The sequence below is a fragment of the Acomys minous genome (genome assembly GCF_964271855.1).
Source record: "Acomys minous genome assembly, chromosome: 4".
In the NCBI taxonomy this organism is placed as follows: domain Eukaryota; kingdom Metazoa; phylum Chordata; class Mammalia; order Rodentia; family Muridae; genus Acomys; species Acomys minous.
In genome coordinates, this window is record NC_140486.1 from 123731663 (window position 1) to 123745877 (window position 14215).

At 37.5% G+C, this 14215-nt stretch overlaps 1 pseudogene across 1 annotated transcript in view; it reads right to left on the bottom strand.

Moving 5' to 3' along the window:
- LOC311596311 (DNA-directed RNA polymerase II subunit GRINL1A-like) overlaps positions 1–14215 on the bottom strand; it is a 123578-nt pseudogene that overhangs the window by 83633 nt on the left and 25730 nt on the right. The window contains exon 3 of the transcript XR_014783624.1: positions 1198–1259. The product of XR_014783624.1 is annotated as a DNA-directed RNA polymerase II subunit GRINL1A-like (transcript). The remainder of the gene's footprint in view (positions 1–1197; positions 1260–14215) is intronic.

A 14215-nucleotide genomic window follows, 5' to 3' on the forward strand; every position in this document is an offset into this window, starting at 1 on the left:
AGATAACCAGACCGTAATGGGGGAAAACTAACAGCTTAAATGTATAAAAATATTTTGAGGACATTTTTTGAGGAAACACACACATACAAGCACACATATATCCTACATTCCGTGCCTTTGGAACAGGGATGACTAAATACATGGTGACTTGTTCATGAGAATCCTAGGGAAAGGAAATACTGACTTTTCTTTCATTAACATAATTTAAAAATAATTCTTTAAGAATTTTGCATAACGCACAGTCATGATATTCACCTACACAAACAATTTTCCCTAACTCTTCCTAGATCTGCCTGCTTTCCTACCCCCTCTTTCTGTACTGTTTTAAAACTCCAGTTCAATTAGTGCTCCTGACATACTCCTGGGTGTGAGGCCATCACTAGAATGTGGCCTATCAGGGACTATACTTTTATAGGAAACTGACTATTTGTCCCTCAAAACCCATTATTAATCTCCTCAGCTAGGGGTAGAGGTTTATGAGCCCCATGATAGACTGCTGTCTGGCTTGCTTTTCTGCCAGTCTTGTGCAAGCGACCGCAGGTGCTGTGCCATGGATGGGAGAGTGATATAAATGTCATATTTATGGCTTAGCATTTATTTTCTTATTTTCTGCACTGTGGCCAGTTGTGAGTCATGAGTCTCTGCACCAATAGCATCCTACTACATAAACTTCTCTGATTAATTGCAAGAGTTGTGCTAATATATGGGAAGAGAGAATGAATTTAGAGGGTAGTTTGAAAGCATGATAGACACTGTTTTTATATTTTACTTCATGGAAGCATGTGTTTAAGGTAACACATGAACATTTAAGGTAAACAAACATTCATATCTAATGATACGGTTGACTTGATTCATCTTGATATTTATTTTATGATAGGTTTTCATTTTAGTGCATAATGATCAGCAATAATAGGACAGGTCATCTTAATTTTTGTTTGTAATGCTCATGAGAAAGAGCTATTACTTCTCCACCCATCCTGACACCATGGTGTCAGGGCAGCGACATGCCTGTCTGAACAATGGCACGTTAAACTGTATTCTGCCATGCCTCAAACAGCATGAACTCTTTGACATTTATCCTGATAGCGTGACCCAATATTCACTTAGGTAATAGTTTTTATCTACTTGGGAAAGGGAACTCAGTGTTTAAAATATCCTAATTCAAAAATGAATATTAATACAACCAGAGGTACATACGTGCATATAATTCAGAGCATCACTGAAGAAGGTTAGTACACAGAGGACACTCCTCACAAAGCCTGAAAAATTAATAGTTGTCATATAAGTCCTCTTTGACATGAACTTGTGATGGATGTTGCTTGTTCAATTTCTTTCCAGAAACTAAATTCATAAAAGCAAAATTAACAGTAGTACACAGTATTTCTGTATGTCAAGTACCTCACATATTTTCACAGCAGTATCAGAGACAATTTTAATAAGTATTTTTTCTGTGAGTATGAGGAAACTGAGGCACAGAAAAATTGAGTAAATCTAGCCAAAATTGAATACCTAACTGGTGGAGACAAGAATCAAACAGACAACCTGGCCTAGAAACCAAAATATATTGTGAATATCTAAATACAAATACTTCTAATGTAGCAATCCTTGTTCCTTTTGGTTAAGCTGACAATAAAGGAAGGGGTGGTTTAAGACAAACTCTCTTACTCCCGATATAGCAAGGAAGATAACCAGAAGAAGGCACCATGAACACCCCTGAACCCTCACCTTAGGAATACTAAATACCATCTGTTTCCCTAAATCTGTTTATCATTCTCTGCACTTTGTTTGTGTAAAAGCTAATTTTTATTATCTCTGGCATGTACATCATTATAATCTTCATAAAGTGTTCTATGTTTACAATGCCTATGTCGGGTCATTTATATTTCTTATTAACAGTTGTTTGCAATGACTCCCTATTTAGCATAAGCTGCTAAGTTCTTCCGATGTGCTATTCACAGATTTTTCTGAATTCTTAATAAATGATAAATGTTAAAAATGATCAGCTTAAATACCACCTTCTGCTGCGCTCCGTCCAACCCCTCCTACGGCTTCGCTGCACTGCAACTTTCTTCCTGTCTTTATTTATACTCTAGAAGCTAGTTTGGAATCCATATGATTCCTTTCACACGTACCTTAAATTGCAGGCGACTTAATAATTCACGCTTTTAAATGATGGTATCATTTTTTTCAGTTAGGTCATTCAATATCTGTCACACTTATTGGCAAATATTTTCAATAAGAAATAAAGAAATGACAAGCACACTTGGTCATTCATTCATAATGCCCACTAAATGTTTACTACTTATATTAATGAAGAGAGTTAGTGGCTTATACAGAAGGCTAGAAAATCCCGTGTGTGTTTATTTTTTTAATTTATATTCAACTAATAGTAATAATCATGAAAAATGACCAGTACCTAGAATAAATTGATCATGTGTGAGGTTACGACAGGGTCAGCACTGACATCCCACCACATAAAATGAGAAAACTATCACCATATATTTATTCTTAAAGTAGAAATAATAGATAATGAGATATAGAATGGTAAATTTACATGAATTATGTATGTTTAGAATAGGCTGATATTCCAGTATTTAATGGTTTTTATAATACACTTAGAAAGTGTTACTATATGTTCTAAATATGCACAAATAAATACTGTGCAATTTTGGAAATCAAACAACATAAAAAAAAAAACAAAACAATGTGAGGTTCTTAGAACAACTACCACTATTGGTCACTGATATAATGACCTATAGTTTTCTTTACAGAATATACCACTATTAGCGACAATAATGTTTTTTAAATTATTTCCTTAGCCTCTTCTAGCCTTGAGGAACACATGATATTTCAGCGCTTCCCAAGGAATCTTAGAAATTCAGCATTAAAGAAACAGTAACATTGCCTGTGTCAGTGTACAAAACCTGCTTAATATGTGTGAGCACTGAGTTCAATTCCCAGTACCACAAAATAACATGGGCCAAAGTATGTGTGGCCCATTAGTAACAAACAATATTTTCAAAGAGGATAAACTATTACCAGTCCTTTTTTCCCCTCTTTTTCGCATCTATTTTGAATGAAATCCTACATGTAACACAAAAGTAGATGTTAATTACAATGAAACTCTGCTCATTCCACCTGAGACTGTCCCAAAACTCTAGTCCAGATGAGGGATTAGCTGTCTATTTTCTACAAAATCTAAGAGTTTTAAGAATGAAACAGTGAAGTCAGAGAAGATACACTCTCAATCTATCAGAAGCACAACTATGGTGGAGAAGTGCACTAACAGCTAAGATGTGGCCTATATTTAGGAGACTTTTAATGAATGAGAGAGAGAAAGAGGAAGTGTGAATGAGCAGCCAGCTTTCAGAAACTGTCCACTAGCAACAGCAAACCTGTGGACTTGTTTGCTAAATAAGGAGAAAACAGGGACTACAATTGTAACATGAATATCTTAACATCTTATAAAACTATTTTATAATATACAAATATTATAATTCTGCTAAATTGTGACAAATAAATAAAAGCCGGTGAGTGGTAAAATAAGTACAATAAGGAAAACAAACATTTACTGATTTGGAAAGATACATTACTCTAAAATAGAGCAAGAGGCAAAAACAATACTGAGCAAATGAAAATGCAGTGAGAGTGCAGTGAAACATTTAACTGAATATGCTAAGGAGCAGGACATTTGATTTCACAAAGCCTTTGCTAGGAATTGCTGTGCGTTGGGCCCTGGCATCCTAGGGGAGCAAAAGCTCTTGGATCAACACCCCAGGAAGCAGTTATGATACGCTTACAATGTCTTCTAAAAGATGCAGTTCAGACTTGTATCCAATAGTTGTGTCTGACACATCGTATGAATGTATAAGTAAGAGTATAAATACATATATTTTTGTTCCAATTATTTCAGCATTGACATAAAATCATTGCCACAAGAAATTCACACGATACGTTTTTATTAAGCAGCCACACAATAGTCATGTTTCTGTTCCTCCATGTCTTTAGGAAATAAGGAAATACTAAAGCAGCAGTCTTTCGTCAGTAAATTCTCACAAAATTACTAAAGAGAATGCATGCAAACTGTGTAACGTCTATAGCACATCCAGTTAGACTGGGTATCAGATATTGAATTTTACTTTACTTACTGAAATTTAAAATGGAATCTTAAAGCAATAAAGTCTGTGTTTACATCACTCTTTTAGATCAACATATTCTGACTCGGGTAGACCAAGTCATTTTAAGTGACGTTCACTTTTCAAGAAGGCTAGGTGCTGCACACTAAGAAGTGTCCTTCCAGTGCTAAGTCTACAACATCTTTGCCTTAAAACTCAATGGTTTGGAGGGTCAAACATTTTATTTATTTTATTTTTTTTTGTCATCTTTTTAAAAAATTTTTTATTAATTTATTCTTGTTACATCTCAGTGGTTATCCCATCCTTTGTATCCTTCCATTCTTCCCTCCCTCCCATTTTCCTCTTATTCCCCTCCTCTATGTTCACACGAACTCTGGTGCCTCATATTTGACCATGTCCCCTGGAGGGGGAGACTTGGTGGCACTCAGAGGAAGGATAGCAGATTACTAAGAAGAGACTTGATACCCTATGAGCATATACAGGGTGAGGAAATCTCCCTCAGGAACAGTCAAACATTTTAATTGAGATATAGCAACAAGTTTAAATATTTTTTGTATGGTAACACAATATTCCAGTTAATTTGATTCTAAGTCTAGTGGGCCCTGTTAATGCAGACACTAACTTTTGGATAAATGTCCCTAAATATGACTGAAAAACAGGGCCTGTGAGCTGTACCTTGCACAGAGACTTTAATGGGAACAACTTCAAATAAGCTCCTTGTAAGATCATGAGATGTCACATCTCCATTTTTCTGTGGAAAATTACTATTAAAATAAAATGTTAAATTGATGCTGAGAAGCATGAATGAAGACATTTGGTTAATTTGAGCAGATAATGAATTTTTAATATGAAATGTTTTGCCTACACATTACACAGAGTGTTACCTTATCTAAGTTTCTTTGATTAAATGGCACCAGCGAGTGTTGGAATTGGTTTCTGGCCAGTGCTGTTATCCTCCCTCAGAACATTAGGGAATGTCTTAGATATATTCTCTGACCTTTGGAGTAACATATTGAATTCTAGAATGCAACACAGTATGAGCAACAATAATGTTCTTTTACATCATTTGAACTATATTGCATTTCATTTTTCTTCTTTCATGCCGATGAATCCTCAGAAAACTGTACATGCTGTGCTTAAATGACACGCGGAAAGCATTTCTCTTGAAGATACAACTCTTTACAAGTTAGTCTCCCTAGTATCAGGCAGAGCGTAGGGCTAATGGTTATGTACACGAGACAGAAGTGATAAAGTGATGTGCGTGGGATTTTCCCCAACTGTGTTGCCAAGTTTAGGAAGCATGGGAAATACATGACCTCTGTCTAACTCCGGAAGTACAGCGTTGAGCTTCAGACTTTCTGTTTTCTAGCAAATTTTCTTTTTTCTTTCTTTTTTTTTTATAATTGGATAGTATAGTTGTCTCATGACACTAACAAATGTGTCATTTCTTTTTTTTTTTTACTTTATTAATTTATTCTTGTTACATCTCAATGGTTATCCCATCCCTTGTATCCTCCCATTCTTCCCTCCCTCCCATTTCCCCCTTATTCCCCTCCCCTATGACTGTTCCTGAGGGGTATTACCTCCCCCTGTATATGTTCATAGGGTATCAAGTCTCTTCTTGGTAACCTGCTATCCTTCCTCTGAGTGCCACCAGGTCTCCAAAATTGATCACATCGTAGTTCACAAAGAAAGCTTTCTAGCAAATTTTCAAGTGGCGATAAAGTTCTTAATCAACAGCTTGTCATTAGAAAAGGACCAATTCTACCAAACATATAATATTTATCCTGTGTATATACGTCTTTCAGAAAGCAGAGTAAACAAGGCTAGAATTTTTCATCAGTGTTCTTGATTGACATGTTACTCGTAGCCATTATGAAAATTCTTGCAAGCCCGTTAACCCTGGGAAAGGTCTCTATGAACCTTCCATTGTTTTCTTTTTTTCCAGTATTAGTATAAAGACACCTTTCCAACTTAAATCATGAATAATAAATGCCAGAGAGTCACTGTGCGTAAGTGCATTCTCAGTGTCTGCTGGGCATAAGAAACAATAGTAAAAACACAACAGGACAAGGAGCCTGAAGGGAACCTTGTTTTGGGTTCTTAAGAAACACTTGCAAAAATACACAAAGATGGCAGTGTAAACGATCAAGTGAATGAGACAGTAATGAGAAGATACATGCAGAAGGACATAGGATACAGAGAGCAAAGAAGAGGTAAGGCATGGCTAAGGAATGGAACACTTCCAGTGCACCTTGGAAAATATTTGTTAACCATTGTATGGTTAGTCTTTTAGAATATGATTTTCTCAGATGCCCCACTCACTTTGTGAGACTGCAACGACATAGAAAGACACTAAAGTGACTTCTTTATGAACCAGCACTTAAAAGTTTTTCAGATTTCTTCCATGTACCAAAAATGAGACTCCGTTAATTTTAGGAAACTTTCATTAGTGAGACAAAGATGGCATGCAAGTTGGGTACAAAGATGCCCTTGAGCTGACGTAGAAGAGGGCCATCAGGTAAAGGGGTCTAATCCCAGTGACTAATGTAAAGGAAGCCAGCATACAGGTCACTGTGACCTGAGAAAAGTGTTTTCATGGGAAAGGGCTCAAAACAGGCAAAGAGATGGAACAGAAGTGAGGCCTGGAGTTGTCTTCATATAAGTGAGTTGCTTATTTGGGCATCTAGTGACGGTCTCCTGATAGACGTAGGGTGCTGGGATAGTGTTTTTGCTTGTGGAAGGCATGCTTAACGTGGAAACATGAACAAAGGCTATGTAGTCTTGGTCTATAATGAGGAAGCCCGACAGGGCCCACAGCCACAGCAGAACAAACCAGTACTCACAAACCGTGTCACTCTTCACACACTGTGCATCTGTAGAAACAGAAACCAAACAGTTTCAATGCGCTACTTATTACTGTACTGGATTTTAAAGACAAAATTTTGCCTACCTACTCCCAATTATATGTATTCCTGCAGTTCTTAAACAAATTAGAAGTTCTTAAACAAATTTGAATTTCTTTGGAAGGTATTAAAAAGAAGATAATTGGCCTTCTTGTTACTGGGGCCTGTATAGCTAAAACTGGGAAACTCATAAAGAAAACAGTATAATTATATAAATTCAAGTTCCTTTGATCACAAATAAATATCGAGTGGTACACACCGTACTGAGTAGAGCAGTTAAAAGGACAAAGGAAATCGAGAGTACTATTCTTCTAAGTCTTCCTACATTAAAACTTGTCCATAAGGCTGATCTCAAAGAATTAGCAAGCATTTGTTGTACCTGGCTAAGCAGCTGCTTGATGAGGGTGCACATATCCACCACCTATTGCCAGGCAAGACTAGGGCATTGCAAGTTGTCCATGTTCAGATAAGTGTAGCATACTATTTAAAAGCAAAACAAAACAAAAACACCCAGACATTCAGTGTAGGAGAGCACAGATCCATTTTGAGTGCTAGAGGAAAAAAAAAATACGGGCTTGGGAGTGCTGATAATCAGGCTGCAGGAATGTTCCTGTTCTATTCAATTATGAATGATCCACCGTTAAAGCATCAGCTAAAACTAAGCACAGTGCTGCATGCCCATCCATAATTGCAGAGCTAAGGCAGAAAGGGCAGGAGAATTGCAAGTCCGAAGCCATTCTGTGTTACCTGGAGAGAATTTGAGGCCAGCATAAATTGCAAATCTAGATCCTGTCTCAAAAAAGTGAACCAAGTCAGAATATTCATTGTTTATGAAAACTCCAAATGATAAAACCACATGGACAGACAGGCTTGCCTTACAGCCCACACAGAATTTTGGTCACTCATATAAACTATGCACATTAAGCTATTTCATATTTACAAATATTTTTCTTTCTAAGGCTGCTACTTTAAAATCATATCAAATAATTAGTGAATTAAACAGCAAGTTTCAAAGACACAGTTTATTGGCCACTAAAGCACTTAATGACTGGCAGGTGCTCAAAACTAATAGTACACTTCAAGCTAGAGTTTAACAAGTTTAAAACTAAATGAGTGCAGATTATCTTCTGGGAGTAGTATCCAAAAGCAATTTTAGAGTCATGCAATTTTTCATTTTTTATGTCTGGTTTATGTTTTCAAAGCATATCAAGTAGCAGTAGATAAGGAGGCATGATGTGGGCTTTGAGTAAAACATCCATTACATGCCAAGTTTGCACTCAACCTAAATGATGTTCTTAAAGGTACAGGCTTACATTTTGCTAAGTTTGGATTCAAACTTAAAAACCTCATCTTCCATTATAAACAGTCTTTTACTCCAAAGAGTTTAATATATCACTCAGATACAAGAGAGGAGTGAGGATACAGAAAAGGAAAAAGGTAGAGAAAATTACAGAGTAATTATTAAACTCATCCACTAAGTGGTCATCAGGAAACAAATATGATAAGAATTCATTTTCACTGCCAGCAGTCATTCATTACCAAGCTCGTTGGATCCAAAAATGACAATGTTAAGTGACACATTCTAATCATCACCTCAGAAAAGACTAACAGAACATTGATATAAGCATAAGTGTCTCTTGTGGGTCCCTCATTAATTCCAGCTCTGTTGAGATGTATATTTAGCATTAGTGAACAGACTTAAAAATTATAGAGCTTACACATTCTATATACACAAAATGATCAACAAATTTAAGCTGTGATCACTTGAGATGATTGATTATGAATTTGACATTGAGAGTGGATTTTTTTTTCAAATTAGTACAAGTTTGCTCTTAGATAAAACTTGACTGTAGCTGGCAGTGATTTCTCAGTGTCTCACTTCCTGTCTCTCTCTAAGGTCAACCAGGCACTGGTACTATACTCTGATTATACCGTCCAAGTCTCTCTTCATTGGGAAGAGTTGGGATATGTACTGCTGGGGAGATATGTTTCCAATCAATTAAGTATCATTGGGTTCAAAGCCCACATAAGCCACTTTAAATGGTATCATATACATCAGCTAACGTGTCTTGATATCTCATTTATACCAAAAGATAATCAAGATTCATAAAGTTGATGAAAGGAACAAATGGGATAGCAACTTCGAGATGCTAACATAGTTCTTGGCACATAGTGAATATGTGAGTAATATTACACAGCTCAACCAAGTAACTCAGCGTTCCAAAATGACTTTGATTTCCTTCCATCCTGCCATAAGCTCTGTGGCATTCTGATAAAACTCTATTCTTTGTTGATAGAAAACAATCATGCTCAAAGAGCAGACCAAAGAATTATGGTAGAAAATTTAGTAGCCAGATTCAAAAGCCTTAAAAATGTACATAAATTTCAGATACAGCCAATTCATTGCTAGTAAATATGCACACAGAGGTCTATAAAAGTTTTCCATAAAAGTGTTCATTTAATCTTCTTTATAATGAAAAAGCTTAGGATGACAATTAGATGCTCAACAATGTGTGCTCTCAAAATAAAAGTGAAACACACAGCAGATTCTAAAGACATTAAAATTATTCAAAGAATAATTTTTGGTGGTGTGGAAGACATCAATGATAAGGAGATGAAATGGGCCAGGTGAACTGATGTCATCTTTGAAGATTAAAAAAAAAAAAGTCTATGCAGATATATTGTTAATGGGATTGGGTTTACCTGGTCAGAAAGATTTAGTATTTATCATAGGTAATTTTGTATATGTCTTTTTCTTATTAATTAATTATTTTTTATTCACGTTACATCCTGGTCCTAGCCCTCTTCCTCCTCTCCTTCCAGCTCCACCCTCCCTACCCCATTTCCTCTCCCCTTTTCCTCAGAAAAGGGGAGCCCTCTACCCACGCAGTCCACCAGCTCATCAAGTCGCGTCTGGATTGAGTTTGGCTTCTTCCTCTGTGGACAGGCCAGGCAGGCCCTTCAGGGGGAAGTGATCAAAAAGCGGACAACAGATCCATGTCAGAGATAGCCCCTGCTCCCCTTACTAGTGGACCCACATGAAGCCTGAGCTGCCCATCAACTATGTCTATATAGAGGACCTATGAACAGTCCATGCATGGTCCTTCGTTGGTGCTTCAGTCTCCACAATCCCTTCTGGGCCCTGGTTAGTTGGCTCTGTTCGTCTTCTTATGGATCTCTTGTCACCTCTAGGTCATTTTATCCTTCCGTTACTTGTCTATGTATTAAAAATGAGCTATTATTATTATTATTATTATTATTATTATTATTATTATTATTATTATTATTACCAAAAAATAGTGAAATTGTTAAATTTAGCTGTACAAAATTAATATCAGTTTTAGCATTACAGAGTGGTTTTAAGACAGATTCCTAGAAAGCTGATTTGGATTTTTCAAATTCTGAACTCTGTTCCCCCAGATCTTCAATGTTTCCAGCTATGGTTCATTATTTTAAAAGGTAGTTGGATTCTATTGTCACATTATTTTGAGCATAAGAGAGATTTTCTTAACAAATAGGGTTAATGATTTTATCTCATAGACTCCACAGTGAAGGCGTTCTTTAAGTGAAGACTTTTTTTAAACAACTATCACAATTTTATTTAACCTAGATATTCCTGTTCCGTGGTTAAACTGTGTGATGCTACCATAAGTAGAACTATGGTGGGACATGGTAAACTATATAGAAAATTATATTTCTTCTGTTTTGAGGGCTTCCAAATGTATAAAATTCTACTTTCCATTTTACTATATTATAACTGGTAAATTTCTTGACTAAGTCTTATTTCTTTGGAAAGATGACTTACGGTAGCTTGGGTCCTTCTTCTTCTTTCCTCAGTCGAAGTGAAGGACACTGCTGCAGGGGACAACAGAACCTTTGGGGTAATTCACAACCAAATGCTCACCCTGTAAACAACTGCGTTAATAGCCAAAGGTTTGGCTCCATCTGCCCAATGACTCCGTTACTGCGTTAGCTGCAGCTTCAGTAATCTGCCTTCACATCAGCCGCCGTCTACACAGGGTTGGTACAGGACTCCTCCTTATCTCCCCACTTTTTGCTTAGAAGCCCTTGAGATCACCCTTGTGTTGTGACAAGGGTGCTATCAAAATAAAACCTTATTGAGACGTGACAACATTGCTTAGTTTCATAATTAACAACTCACTCTTCCAAACTGTTGTTCTCATCATGAATCATTGTATCACGAAATTCCTGTATGTGTGTTGTATGTGTAACCTAGCTGAGCTTCAGCTTCCTCGTGTGCTTGGAGAACTAATCCTAGCAGTTGCATAGTGGCTGCGAGGATTAAATTGATACAGAATTTAAAGCACAAACAAGAACAGTTTAGTCACTAATAGACAGGCTCGTAATAGAGGCATTGTATATGGCTGTGTGTGTTCTGCAATGGAGTCTGGATTTTTGTACAAAGTGTGATAGAAATCCATTTTAAATTAAGCAGTAAATTAGCTCCTCTGTACAGAAAACCTAGTATATCAACCAATGTGTGAAGGATGTAGTCTTAACTACATAACTATATGCTTTAACTCAATATCTGGAAAAGGCCATGAGTAAGTAAATCTTACCACAGTGTCTGCAAAGAAGATGGTTGCTACTGGTCATCTGAGATCAGAAACTGTCTAGATCAGGAGAGTAAGTCATGTTGTGAGCCGCACAGTATTGCTGGAGTGAGTGATCTTTTCACAGTGGTAAGACAAGGATTCATCGTTTATCTGAAGACTCAGAGAGTAGGTCCATGAAATGTACCTATTTACATAAGGTTTTTGCCAATCCTAGTACAAGCAAAGGTAAATTCCACAATGTGAGTGTCTATGCTTTCAGTATGAACAGCAACTTGGGATCAAAGAAAAGCATTCTCACTCTTTCTACTCAATCCTTTAGCAGGAGATTCTGCTTCTGGGAGGTAAAGTGCATACTCACGTAACATGAACGTGCCTTATTAAAAATAAAACTAGGTACTATGTCGACTACTGATTAAAAAGAAACCAAACGCAATCTGAACCTGCTGCATACCAAATTCCAAGGGAAATGAACTATTCTGAAAGAGCTCCATGGTTCCTAGGTAGGCACATCCTTAGATATGAGGAATATAAAGTAGAGTATGTCCACCTGTATATACATATACATGTCTACAAACACACACACACACCCACACACACACACACACACACACACATACACACATGACATATTACTGTAAAAACTATTTGGCTCTGCCAAGTACATAAAGTAGAACTGGAGAGTTTTTCATCTCAGGTGTTACAGAATTGGTTAGACTGACAAAAGTCATCACTCTGTAATAACCTGGGAACAGGAGCATGACTAGCAGTATCTGAGTAGCCTGGCCTCTACTAGTCTCCATAAACTTCAGGGTTACAGAATTTAAATACTAACTATTAAAGAGACAGCTACAGGCATGTTTTAGAGAGAAGACTAGACAATATAACTAATATTTACAGTATGAGACTCGTCATTCTTGCAACTAAAAACTTAATAGATGAGATTGTTATATTTTATACTCTCGGGGGGGGGAGGTTAAATTAACTGTTTCTATTTAGAAATGACTTCTGATTCTTGTTCTACTGATTCTGATCTTTATAAATGATTTACTTAAGGTACAAATCATTTATAGAGACTACCCTACTCTGTAGACTAACCTATACCCTCCAAGGGTGGTGGCATTCAAAATCCCAATACAATCCGACGGGACCACAACCGATTGAAGTCTTTGATTGTTTCGGTCTGAAAATACCTTGAAGACATATCTAAGTGCCGTTCTGGAAACAGCTTCCTCTGTTCTTTGCCTATGACTGGGACCTAGTACTGGAATGAGAGCTGCCTTGCCATGAAGGACAGAGCAGCTGTCTGCCTGGACAGCATGCTTATCTCCATCTTGGGGGAAATGCTGTTACTGACAAGGCTGAGAATTATGCAGAGTGAGCCACGTAAAAGTCTGGATCTGAGCCAGGCAGTTGTTCTCCTGATATCTGGCGAATGCTAAATTAGCACTTGCTGAATGGCTGGCTAGTTAACCAAGATGTAATTGAGGAAACCTTAGACACTGCAACAGATGCACCTCTCCTCCAGGATGCCTTGGAGAGCTTCGTGATTTCACAGACACCTGCCTGTGCGTGACACGACCCTGTGCTTTGTAGCATGTGTACCCTCAAGTCTAATTGGTTTATGTCAATGTCTGCTATCAATGAATCACTCAAGTCATGTCCACATCAGAGTTCTGGGTTCTACACACAGCTGTGTTAGTCTAAAAGTCACAAGCACAGAGGCATTTCTCCACAAGAGAGACTTCTGTCACACCATTACAGGAACCTAACCTGGATTTCTAGGAAGTCACATCATATACATACCTGTCTGGCCTCCTAAGCATAAAAAGTTAAAATCTGTTTTTAACAAAGATAAAACAATTTAGAAGTGCGTGAGGATGCTTAAAAGATCCTCTCATTTACCTGAGGCTATCCTGTATATGTCTTTGGATGAAGTTATGTAAGTAATTCTCAAGACCTAAAACAAAAACTTAAACCACTACTTTCTTGTGCAATCTTAACAACATGTATGTAGGCAGTGCCTGCAATTGCTTATGGTGAGGAAAATAAATCAGTCAACATTCCATGTCAGTAAATGAGCTGGTGTGTAGTGAGAGCTTTTGGTGTCTGTAAAACCCAGTTATGTAAACATGTTTTTGTTTCAATCCCAGGTGTAGCATATGGGGCTGCTTCAGGTTGTCCACAGCAACAAACTGTTCACCTCATTCGTGCTCGGGCAGGGGCGTGAGTCTGCCAGCTGAAGGTAGTTTAGTTATGGGGACTCTAGGGAGGGTATATAATGACCAGAGCCCCAAGAGGAGGCACGGCTGTTCTTCCTGCTGGTTCCTGCTCCTCCTGCTGCTGTTGCTTCTTTGTCAAGTGTTCATGAGAAAAGACATGATAAGAAGAAATTGGAGCCATCTTGATAAGAAGATTGGACTTACCCCAAGGAACTCAATGCCCCTAGTCAGCAGGAAGTAGTCTAAAAAGATCTCAGTGCCCCCTCTCCCCACTAACCTTCTGTCTCTCCTGCAGAGTGTTGGGGTGCTGCATGGTATTGGGGGGTTGGAGACAGGTGATAGATATAAGAACCTAAATAGTGTAGCATAAATAAATA